Source organism: Lolium perenne, chromosome 5, assembly GCF_019359855.2.
Source record: "Lolium perenne isolate Kyuss_39 chromosome 5, Kyuss_2.0, whole genome shotgun sequence".
NCBI lineage: Eukaryota > Viridiplantae > Streptophyta > Magnoliopsida > Poales > Poaceae > Lolium > Lolium perenne.
The window spans coordinates 136,111,144-136,124,253 of NC_067248.2; positions in this window are offsets into that span (position 1 = coordinate 136,111,144).

The window sequence follows — 13,110 nt, forward strand, 5'->3', positions numbered from 1 at the left end:
GAGTAATTCTGGAAGTTCCTTTTTTATGGAAGCTCTTTGGATATAGGACGGATGCCACTAAGGGCCTGTTTGGTTTGGAGGATTTTCATCAGGCGGGAATAGGAAAAACATAGTTGTACAATATCATGACATGTTGAACCTTGCAAGATTTGAAAACTCGGGAATATACATGAGTTCAGACCTTCTCTTTTTTCACCTCACATCATTTTCTTAATCCTCCCAAATTTATGTGCAGGATTCTGAAAACGCGAGAATAAAAAAAAACACATGAATATGATAGACCGCATTTTCAAATAGATGATGTGAAAAACATCAATTTTACGAGTCTGGATGTATGATTCGAAAGTATAGAAAAAACATAGGAATCCTAAAAGGCATAATCAAATCAACTAATAACCAAATCAAGATAATACAAGTACAAATGTAAGATTATGTCATGCAACTTATGACCTTTGTCGTGATTAGCAATGTAAAAAAGAAGTTTGAGTAGATTGTAGATTCTTTTTGTTTTCCCTTTGAAACCTAAACCAAATAAAAGGTCATCTATTTTTCATATGCACCATTTCTTTGAATCAAAATGCATAAAGTGTCACTAAAGAAAATTTTGCTATTTCTACATTTTTCTTATTCACTATTCCAATGAAACAAAAAGGCCTTTAGAATTCACGATACATCTCAATTCTGTGTTTGATATATTCATATGTTTTATGAAATTATGCAATCGATGGAGGATCCTTAGGGCATGGCCAACATGTTGCTTGAACTTGCTTCCCCATAGGCCATGGAGGCTCAGTTTTAGGATCAAACCAAAAGAAGTGTCAGGGTCTTTTCTGCAAGCTGCTGCTACATGAATAAAGTGTGATCCTGCTAGGAAAGTCGGGTATGTATCTTTTCTAACACGGTGCACACCACATAAGGGCACGAGGAATAGAAAACGGCCACTCCCACATAAGGGCACGAGCATATGACATATGACAGGTGGACTGGTCTTTTTTGGAGAGTACATTGCATTAAATGGGGTTCTTTCACTGTTGGGTTCAGTGGATCATGGCTTGTGTAACCACGGTAAAATATTCAATCAAATTTAATGAAACTCCGTTGGAAGCTTTTTCTCCATCTCGAAGTCTTCGCCAAGGAGATCTGTTTTCTCCATTTTTGTTCGTGTAGCACATGGTTTGTTGGCCTTGCTGTAAAAGGAGGTTGAAGCTGGAGGGATTTCATCAGGTAAAGTTTGCCGAAATGCCCTTGGTATTTCCCATTTGCTATTTGCAGACGACATAATGTTATTCTTTCGCGCTACTTAAGCTCAAATACTACGGGCTAAGCATGTTATAAGTGTTTTCGAGAGAAGTACGAGGCAGATGATAAATCCCATGAAGTGCTCTATTTTACTCAGCACACTGGTGGAAAAAGGGGCTTTGGTCGCGGTTGGCAACTGCCATTAGTCGCGGTGGCGCAACCGCGACCAAAGTAGCGCGACTAAAGGCCCCCCCCTTTAGTCGCGGTTCCTTACGAACCGCGACTAAAGGCCCGTCCACGTGGGCCGCAGGCGAGCGCCAGGGCGGAGGACCTTTAGTCGCGGTTCTTCTGGCCAACCGCGACTAAAGGCCTCCGCAGGGTTTAGGGTTTTAGCCCCCTCCCCCTAAATCTGGTTTCTTTTTAATTTGTATTGTTTTATTTCTTTTGGGTTTTAATTTTGAAGGAGTTTCACATATTCTACGGTACTACATACATGCATATGAATGTACAATTTCAAACAAATTTGAAATTAGAACCAAAAAGAATTCAAGAGGAATATACAATATATATTCAATATCGGATGACCATATACAATATATATTCAATATCGGATGACCATATACAATTTTGAACAAGTTTCCATCCATAATTTAGTGCATAAAAAGTTCTACGTCATCGTAATGGTGTTCTCCTCTAGGATCGATGACTTCCCTCGCCAACCATCTAGCTAGTTCCTCTTGAAGTGGTCGGAAGCGAGCTTCTGGACTAAGCGTCTTCCGGAGGTTATTCCTCAGGATGTTGTTCTCACACTGCTGGTCCCGCTCATTGCAGTATCTCCGGATCCTCTCACAAACATAGTATCCACATAGATTGGTCCCCGGTGGCTGAATATCCCCAGTCGTCCGCACTGCCATTTTAAAATGTAGCTCTTTTTTGAATTCACCGACCTTGGTATCTACGAACCGTCTCCAAACCCTACGAGGCAAAGAAAATTAAATGAACAAGAGAGTTATTAATTAGTTACTTGATATTAGGAAATGATGAACGAAATAGGCCGATCGATATAGAGCGCAAATGAATGAAAATAATTACTTTTGCATCATTTTTCTCATGTCGCCCCAAAGCGCCGGATCCATATTCAGAGAGTCGTGGACGAGAACTGAGGAGGTCTGAACTTGAATTACCATAAGAATCCAGTGGAACCTGTGGACACGATACATGCACAGTCATGCATAACTCATCGATTAGCCACATACCATGCATGGAGTAAACAAAAGAGAATGTGCTCAAGACAGAAACACTCACCCAAAATGGTAAGGAAATAGAATATCACTTTTGAGTTGTTTTCTAATAAACCGCCACAGGTCATCCTCCACGTCGGCGGGGTGGTGTTCTAACACATATGAATTAACGATTTGTGGGTCAATGAACCCAACATCATGGATGTTCCTTATTCGCATTTCCCGCTTCTTCATTCTGCATAATAGCGTACACAACAAGATAGTTAGGACAATATATATATATATATATATATATATAGTGCAGGCACTGAACGAGATGGGGTAGAAATTAATAAATCACTTACGAACGTAGCAGCGATGATAGATTTGTCGAGGTCGCGTGATTGAATAAATGGAACAATTCACTCGGATGAATTTGCACATAGTAATGTTTGAAGTGATGCTCATGTCTAACTTCCGCATAGATATAGTCTTTGGCGTTTTTATGTTTTATGTAACCCTTGTACCAATTTAGCGAGACCTTTCATTTGTCGAGGTAGATCCTCTTCTGCGCAGCTCGACGAGAGGGCCATTCTTCACATATGTAAATACTACGTCCTTCATTGGCGCCTCATCAAGGCCTAACGGTGCACGAAGAGTGATACCTAAGTCGGCCGCTTGTTCTCTGGCACTCGTTACAGTCAATCCCTGTGCTGCCGCAGCTGCTATGATATCGGGGTCATCCGGACCGGCGGCTTTCACTATAAGCGGGGCAATCGATTGTTTACTTTGTTCCCCGAGCTGGGCAACTCGTTTCCCGCTTTTTTTACTTTCTAATTCCGTTTTCTCCTTGAACATGAGTGCCTGCCCGCGAAGTTCACGTGCATAGTCGTCAGGCAGATTCTTCGCGGCTTGGGATGGTGTGCTCAAAAATGACTTAGCCCACTTCTTTTGCTCATCAGAATATACTGGCTTGGGCTCGGGCTCTCTTTTCTTCTTGCAGGCCGCCTTCCATTTCTCCAAATCAGCAGCCGCGGCCGCGTCGACTTCCTCGGCAGTACGTTCCCAAGGCCTTGTGGGGAGAGGCTTCAGTGATGGCTCCGGTACCTTTGTGGTCTTAGGTACATAAGGGTCCGGGTTAATAATCCAGGACTGCCGCTTCTTCGCCGGAGGTGGATTGGGGCGGTGTCTGCTGATCACCCGCCGGACGAGGAGGCGGGGGCGGCGTCGCTACCCGCCGGAGGTGAATTGGGGGGCGGCGTCGGCTGACGTGAAGGAGGTGTAGGTGAAGCACCACCACCACCACCGCCACCGCCACCGTCACCGCCACCGCCACCGCCACCGCCACCACCACCACCGTACGGGGGTGGACTTGTTGGCGCCTCGCCTGGAAACTTGATAAATTTCTTCTGCCATAGAATGAACTGGCGCTTGACATCTCCAAGTCTTTTCACCCCTTCAGGTGTAGCAATGTCAATGTCCGGGTCCTCAAACCCTTGGACTATCTCCTCCACCGTGACACGAGCATAGCCATCTTGAATGGGGTTGTTGTGGTGGAGTGCTCCAGTGGCAAAGCACCGCCGATGGCTACCTTCATGGACATGTTCCCGATAGGATAATACGAGATGACATGCTTTCATCTCCTTTATATCGTCCACGGGGTAGCGAGGAGGCTCCGGTGCAGTAATTTCGACCACCAGAGGCTCCGGTGCAGTAATTTCTATCGTCGGTGCACCAGCCGGTGAGGCCTCCGTGGAAGCCACGCTGCTTCTTCCCCGCTGCTGGCTTCCGAGATCCATTGGATGATCTTCATGCTGCGCCCGAGCTGCATCTCTTTCGGCTACTAGTACACTCACAGTTTTCTTCATCACATCCATTTCCGTTACCAACTTCGCCACAACATCTGCATCCCGATCCATCTTTCTCTTACGGCTTACGTAACCGTACGGGTCATCGTTACGGGGAACCCTACTTTCCACGGAATGGGCCCCATGCCTCGTACACGTCCTCCGTGTTCAGGATTCCCGAGGGCTTTTGTCAGGGCGTCATTCTCTCTGTTGAACTTGATCCTCCCCTCTTGAGCATCCCTCATTGCCTCAATAAGCTTTTGGGTGGGTGTAATTATTTTGCCCTGATAAACACACTCCCCTGTCTCCGGGTTCAGCGATCCCCCATGCCCGTACCACCAGCTTTTGGCCCTTGGGTCCCATCCCTCCGTACCTGGACGGATTCCTCGCGCCCTCAGCTCGTTCTCCATCTTCTCCCACTTAGGCTGCCAAAAGCGATACCCTCCTGGCCCCATAATATGATTGTACTCCTTCTTGGCCGCATTCTCCTTATTTTTTTTCGATATTTCAAGGAACTGCTCCGATTTCTTTTGCTTCACAAATTCTGGCCAATCATGTTGCAGTTTCTCATATTGTCCTGTGAAATCCGGAGTCTTGCCCTGCTTGACAAAGTCATGGGCTAGATTTTGCTTGTATTTCCGGAATGCGTTGGCCATCTTAGAAAGAGCGAACTGTTTGACTAGCTTGCACCTCTCCTTGTTTTCCTGAATCTTGTTACCCTCCTCATCGTATTTGCGGTATTCCGGAGGTAGAACGAAATGTTCCATAAGCTTGTTGAAGCAATCTTTTTTGTTCTCTTATCGACAAAAGTGAAACCAAGACGTGCCTTCTTTGGCTCATTCCACTCCTGGAAGGTGATCGAGATGTTGTCTCTAACAACGGCTCCGCATTGGCTGATAAACTTGGTGGCGTTCTTGCTGGGCTCCAGCGGCCTGCCGGTTTTTTCATCGACAACCTCGATGGTGCATGTTTCGTTTGGTTTCATCGTCTTGGTTGCGCCACGCTTTGACGACGTACTCGATTTTTTCGACGATCCGGCCGAGGGCTAAAATAAGAAAGAGAGTCGCGCGCGTTAGTACACACATATTTATTCAAATCAGTTAGTTTGTATCACCAGAGGCTCAATGTATATATATACCTCGGCGCCGGAGGTGGTTGCTACTTCCAATTGAAGATCGTCGTTTATCGACGTTTCTTCGGCATCATCTTGCTGACGGCGCCCTTCATCTTCACCCTCAAGGTTCAGATAAGAAGAGATATCATCTTCTTCTTGTCCGGTCGGCACATATAGAATATCGCCTTTTATGATGCCAAACATATGGTCTTCAAGGTCCGGATCATAGTTGTCCAGAATCGGGTCAGCTCTATCGTCCGCCATATGTCAGTCCTGAAAACATGTAGTCAAAACAAATTAATTAAGTGAAGAAGGGGGGCGGTGGCGGTGGCGAAAGGGCGGTGGCAAAAGGAGGGGGCGAGGAAAGGGTGGGAGAGGGTGTCGCGGTAGAGCGCGAGACGGGGCGTTTGTTTAGTGTGTGAGAGTATACATTTTTTCAACTTAGAGAGAGTTTTCTCGGATATGTCTACCGAACGAGAATCTCGTCGTCGAGGCGTGACGAGTTCCGATATGACAAGGATTATATAGTGTGCGCGCGCATGCGTTCCTTGACTGAAGCGGCAATGGGTTGACGATGGCTAGGGACCTACGGCGGCGGAGTCGAGACACAACACATGCATATATGCGGGGTCGCGGTGGCGAAAGGGGGGCGGCGGAAGGTGGGCGCGCGGTGGCGGTGGCGAAAGGGGGGTGGCGGTGGCGGTGGCGCCGCCCCCTCGCCGCGAACAAAAAAAACCCGCATATACGTAGGGGCGGCGAGGGGGGCGGCGCATTTTTTGAGTTCTTTTAAAAGTGATAAAATACAAAAGTGAAAATTTAGTTCATTTTTTTGAGTTCTTTTAAAAGTGAAAAAATACAAAAGTGAAAATTTAGTTCATTTTTTTGACAAACTTTTGTTAAGTTATTTTGTTAAGTTATTTTTGTTAAATTTTGTTAAGTTATTTCTTGTTCAATTTTTTTGTTAAGTTAATTAAAGTTTTTGTGAAGTTCAATTTTTTAGTTCTTCACATAATTTACTAGTTGGCATTTTTACTAGTTTTTAATTAAAACAACTTAGTTACAAAGTAAAAAAACAAAAAAACAAAAAAAAAGTGGGCCAGGCGGCGCCCCTGGCCTTTCTCTCTCCCTCTCTGTTCTTCGTCGTCGTTCCCTCTGCCAAGCGCGCGCGCGCGGCAGCGGCGTGTGGCGGCGGGCAGCGGGCGCCGCAGCAGCAGCGGGCGCCAGCGCAGCGGCAGCGGCGCAACGCGTGTGGCGGCGGCGGCGCAACGCGGTACGGCGCGGCGCCCGAGAGCAGCGGCGGCGACAGCGCGCGCGGCACGGTGGCGGCGCGCGGGATCGAAGTGAGAAGGGGCCGGAGAGGCGCGCGGCGGACGACGGCGACGTACTGAGGCGATCGACGGCGGCGTGTGGCGGCGGCAGCGGCAACGCAGTCGGCGAGGGCGGCGGGCAGCCTAACGGCGTCCAGAGAAGTCTTCGTGCGCGCGGAGAAGATCGGAGAAGACGAGATGGGGGCAGCGGCGGTTCGGGCGCGGAATTTATAGTGGGCGACCTTTGGTCGCGGTTGGGGTCACGCGCGCGGATTTTGATTTTGATTTTTCGGGAAGAGAGAGGCCCGAGAGGCGGAATGCGTTTCGTTTCGTTTCGTTTCGTTTGATTTCGATTTTTCGGGAAGAGAGAGGCCCGAGAGGCGGAATGCGTTTCGTTTCGTTTCGTTTCGTTTCGTTGGCTAGCTCAAAATTAAACTTATTGTATTAAGTTTAAACTTATTGTAATAAGTTAAAATTAAACTCAAATTTTAGTTATGTTTTTTTTGTTAACTGTAGTTTTTTTTGTTAAGTCAAATTTGAGTTTCTTTTTAGTCAAATTTTAGTTTTTTTAGTTATTTTTTCTTTCAAAATTAACAAGAAAAAAACTAAAAAAAGAAAAAAAAAGCCCCGGCGGCCCCTTCGATCTCTCTCCTCACAGAGAGAGCAAAGCGCGCGCACCGGCCGCCGTGCGTGCGGCAGAGGGACGCCGCCGGCGTGGGCTGCGTGGTGAGGGCCGGCGGCGCCACGGCCGAGAACGGCGGCGAGCTCCGCGCGCGGGCCTACGGCGGAGGCGGACGGCGCGGTCTCGTGAGCGCGCGCGGCGCGCGGCCGGCGTCTCGTTGTGCGTGTGGGCGCACGGCCGGCGACTACGGCGGCGGCCGGGCGGAGGTGGCGGTTCGTCGGCGGCGGCGACTTACGGCGGCGGCGGTTCGTCGACGGCGTCGTCGGCGGAGGAGAGAGCTCGGAGCGCGGCGCGCGCAAGCCGACGGCGTCGTCGTGCAGGAGGAGCTCTCGATCGGCGGCGTCGTCTGCGAGGAGATGAAGCGATGAAACCGCCTCGCGGCACGCGCGAGTTTAAATAGGGAACGACCTTTGGTCGAGGTTGGGGTCACCAACCGCGACTAAAGGGGTACCTTTAGTCGCGGGTGGTGACCCCAACCGCGACTAAAGGGTATTTTCGCCGGGTTTTCGTTTCCCGCGGAAAAATACCCTTTAGTCGCGGTTGGTGACCCCAACCGCGACCAAAGGCTATTTTTCAAATTAGTTTTCATTTCGAAATCTGAAAAATACATATAATATATCAAAAAATTCAGAAAATTAAAACTAATTCATTTCTAAATGTTAAAAATACAAATAATATATGAAAAAATTCAGGAAAATAAAACTAATTCATTTAAAAATCTTAAAAATACAAGTAATATATCAAAAAATTCAGGAAAATAAAACTAATTCATTTATAAATGTTAAAAATACAAATAATATATCAAAAAATTCAGGAAAATAAAACTAATTCATTTCTAAATGTTAAAAATACAAATAATATATCAAAAAAATCAGAAAAATAAAACTTATTCAATTCAAATTCTTAAAAATACAAATAATATATCAAAAAAATCAGAAAAATTAAACTAATTCAATTCATATTCTTAAAAATACAAATAATATATCAAAAAAATCAAAAAAAATAATACTAATTCAATTCAAATTCTTAAAAATACAAATAATATATCAAAAAAATCAGAAAAATAATATATCAAAAAATTATTTCTTCCCGCCACTTTCTTCCCGCCACTTTCTTCCCGCCTCTTTCTTCCCGCCACTTTCTTCCCGCCACTTCTTCCCGCCACTTTCTTCCCGCCTCTTTCTTCCCGTCACTTTCTTCCCGCCTCTTTCTTCCCGCCTCGTGTCTTCCCGCTCCCATTTTTCCCGCCATATAGGTAGCCCGGCTTGGCCAGCATTATCACATCTCTACAATCTCTCATCACTCTCTCTCATGGCTTCCACCGCACCCACTCTAACCTACCAGCAGGTGGAGGAGCTTTGCGCCTCGAACTACCCTTGCCCACCGGGCTACCGCGTCCACCGGCATTTGGAGCCTAAGCGCGGCGGCGTGCCGGTCCCTCCCCGTCCCTCGAGTACCGCGCCGGCGGCCATCACGAACCACTACTACCTCGACCCGACGCCGGAGCGGTGGATGAATCCCCGCCAGCATCCCGATAACCAGCATACTTGGGACGCCTTCTTCATCAATCGGCGTGAGAGGGCGCTCGCCGGTATGAGGAGGACGGTGCCTCTGGAAACTTCCACGAGGCCGGCCGTCGGCTATGGTGGTACCGCCGGACTCTGCGAGCGTCATGGACTACATCACGGCCGGCGATATCCCCACTTTGCGCTACCCTCGATTCGAGCCACGAGCGCCGCTCGACAGCGACGGCGACAAGACGGCAGCGACGCTCGGCAACTTAGAAGGCGACGACTACCAGTACAACGGCGGCGGCTATGAAGACTACGAGTATGCATATTATACGCCTAGGCAGGAGTATGACTAAATCACTCCAAATTTCATGTATGCAGGAGTATGACTTAGTCACTCCAAATTTCCTGTATGCAGGAGTATGACTTAGTCACTCCAAATTTCATGTATGCAGGAGTATGACTTAGTCACTCCAAATTTCTTTTGTATGCGGGAGTATGATCGAATCACTCCAAATTTCATGTATCATCATTGCTATCTCGAGTCACTTGAATCATTCGAAAATGGCCACCAAACACATCACGTCTAATATAATTCACATGATTCATTCAACAAAGTTTGTTTCAATAAATTATTACACATCATTTCTTCCCTTGTGTCCATGCTTGCTTACGATTGTGCCGTATCCATGGAGCATCCTCATCATTTAACTTAATGCTTGGGTCGGTGTTCACTTTGAAGGGCGGAATTTCAGCAAACATATTATAATCTTCTGACATGTCTGTCTTGTCCTCCACTCCCACGATGTTTCTTTTCCCTGAAAGAACAATGTGGCGCTTTTGAATCATCGCATGATGTACGATCGTTTTCTTATCTTTCCGTTTCCTCGGTTTGCTACTCATGTCCTTCACATAGAAAACCTGAGCGACATCTTTCGCTAGGACGAATGGTTCGTCAAGGTAACCAAGATTGTTGAAATCCACCATTATCATTCCGTATTGCTGGTCCACCTTTACCCCACCTCCTGTTAGCTTGAACCATTTGCACCGGAACAAAGGGACCCTAAAGGAGGGTCCATAGTCAAGTTCCCATATCTCCTCTATGTAACCATAATATGTGACCTTTTGCCCATTCTCGGTTCTTTGCATCAAAGCGGACACCACTGTTTTGGTTGGTGCTCTTTTTATCTTGGGCGATCGTGTAAAATGTATTCCCATTTATCTCGTACCCTTGGAAAGTCGTTATAGTCGAAGATGGTGTTTTGGCCAACATGTACAGCTGATCTACAACCTTATTGTCATGCATTAAATGTTTTCTCAACCAAGCTGCGAAAGTCTCCATGTGGGCCTTCCTAATCCGGGATTCGGGCTTCCCGGGGTTGTCCGAGCGTAAAATATTCTTGTGTTTCTCAAAGTACGGAGCCACCAAGCTGGAATTGGTCGGAAGCGTGTGGTGTGCTTCAGTCAGAGAATGGCCGTCCATACATATCGTTGATTTCCTTCCGATCGTGCCTTTTCCACTTAGTCTCCCCTCGTGCCGCGATTGAGGAAGACCAATCGGCTTAAGGTCAGGAACAAAGTCAACACAAAACTCAATTACCTCCTCATTTCCATAGCCCTTGGCGATGCTTCCTTACGGCCTAGCACGGTTACGAACATATTTCTTTAATATTCCCATGAACCTCTCGAAGGGGAACATATTGTGTAGAAATACGGGACCGAGAATGGAAATCTCATCGACTAGGTGAACCGGAGGTGCGTCATAATATTGAAGAAGGATGGCGGGAACACCAACTCGAAAGCGACAAGACATTGGATCACATCGTTACGTAGCAACCGTGGTAGAACTTCTGGATTGATTACCTTCGAGAGATTGCATTGAGGAATGCACATAGCTTCACAATGGCTACTCGAACATTTTCCGAGGAGCCCCCTCAAAGCAATCGGAAGCAATTGCGTCATAATCACGTGGCGGTCGTGAGACTTCAGGTTTTGGAACTTTTTCTCCGCCATGTTTATTATTCCCTTTATATTGGACGAGAATCCTGACGGGACCTTCATACTGCTCGGGCATTCAAAAAAGATGACCTTCTCTTCTTTGGTCGGAGCGTAGGCGGCACGACCTTGAAACCGTTCCGGATGCCGGTCATCGGGGTCTTTCAAACTTTGCTGGTCTGCCGTGCTTCCTTTGTATCATTTGACTTCCCATACACGCCCAAGAAGCTTAGGATGTTCACGCAAATATTCTTCGTAACGTGCATCACGTCGATTGCAGAGCGGACTTCTAGGACTTTCCAATATTCTAGCTCCCAGAATATAGATTTCTTCTTCCACATGGCTACGTGCCCGTCAGCTCCCTTCGGAACTGATTGTCCGCCGAGGACCCTTTCCAAAGATGACTTTCAAATCCTTGACCATATCAAATACCTCGGCACCGGTGTGTTCCGCAGGCTTCGGCCGGTGATCTGCCTTGCCGTTGTAATGCTTGCCTTTCTTTCTTCTTTGGATGACCTTTCGGAAGAAATCGACGATGCCCAAGGTACACGTTCTTCTTACAATTTGGCAAATGTACACTTTCAGTCTCATGTAGCGGTGCGTGCATGCATTGTATCCCTTATTTGACAGTCCCGAAAGGTTACTAAGAGCAGGCCAATCGTTGATGGTTACGAAAAGCAACGCTCGTAGGTCAAATTCCTCTTCTTTGTGCTCATCCCACACACGGACACCAGGTCTGCCCCACAGCTGTAAAAGTTCATCAACTAATGGCCTTAGGTACACATCGATGTCGTTGCCGGGTTGCTTCGGACCTTGGATGAGCACTTGGCATCATAATGAACTTCCGCTTCATGCACAACCAAGGAGGAAGGTTGTAGATGCATAGAGTCACGGGCCTGGTACTATGGCTGGAGCTCTGCTCGCCAAAAGGATTCATGCCATCCGTACTTAGACCAAATCTTATGTTCCTTGCGTCAGCTGCAAAATCTTTGAACTCTCTGTCGATCTTTCTCCATTGCGTTCCATCTGCGAGGTGTCTCAACTCCCCGTCCGACTTACGGTCCTCTTTGTGCCATCGCAACAACTTGGCATGCTCTTTGTTCCTGAACAGACGTTTCAACCGTGGTATTATAGGAGCATACCACATCACCTTGGCGGGAACCCTCTTCCTGGGTTTCTGGCCCTCAACATCGTCGTCACCAGGGTCATCGCCTCTGATCTTATAACGCAATGCAGTGCATACCGGGCATTCATTCAAATTCTCGTATTCACCGCGGTAGAGGATGCAGTCGTTGATGCATGCATGTATCTTCAGAACCTCTAAACCTAGAGGGCAGACAACCTTCTTTGCTTCGTACGTAGTGGCGGGCAACTCGTTATTCTTTGGAAACATATTCTTCAACATTTTCAGCAAGTTTTCAAATGCCGAGTCAGCTACACCTGCCTGTGCCTTCCATCTCAAGCAAATCCGGTGTGCAGCCCAGCTTTTTCAGACCATCATCGCATCCGGGGTGAGCGCCTTCTGTGATCCTCTAACATGCGATCCAAATTCTCCCTCTCTTTTTCAGTTTCGCAGCGTCTCCGTGCATCAGCAATGGTCCGACCAAGATCATCAACGGGATCATCACGTGCCTCTTCTTCACCTTCCCCTTCACCTTCCCCTTCACCTTCAGCATCCTCCATGAAAGTATCACCGAAATGAGCAACATAGCTTTCATCGATGAAATCATCCGCTTCTTCATCTTCTTCCATTATAACCCCTCTTTCTCCATGCTTGGTCCAACAATTATAGCTTGGCATGAAACCGTGCCGAAGCAGGTGCATGTGAACATCTCTTGAGGAAGAGTAACCATTCTGATTCTTACATTTAACACATGGACAGATAACAAAACCCCCACCTTGTTCGCATTAGCCACTACGAGGAAATCTTTCAAACCCGTATCTTGAACTCGCCGGAGAGTCGGTTACCGTACATCCATTGTCGATTCATCTGCATTATTATAATATAAAATATATAATTAACCATCATGCATTTGTTAAACTAACTAGCTACAAACAATATAAATTAAACAATGAACTACACACATGCACATGCACATTTTATCAACGACACATCAAAGGTTCAAGTTGCTAACCGCGATCGAGGAGGAAAAAATAAATGAGAAAGCTCAAGTGTGGCTCCAACACTTCATATC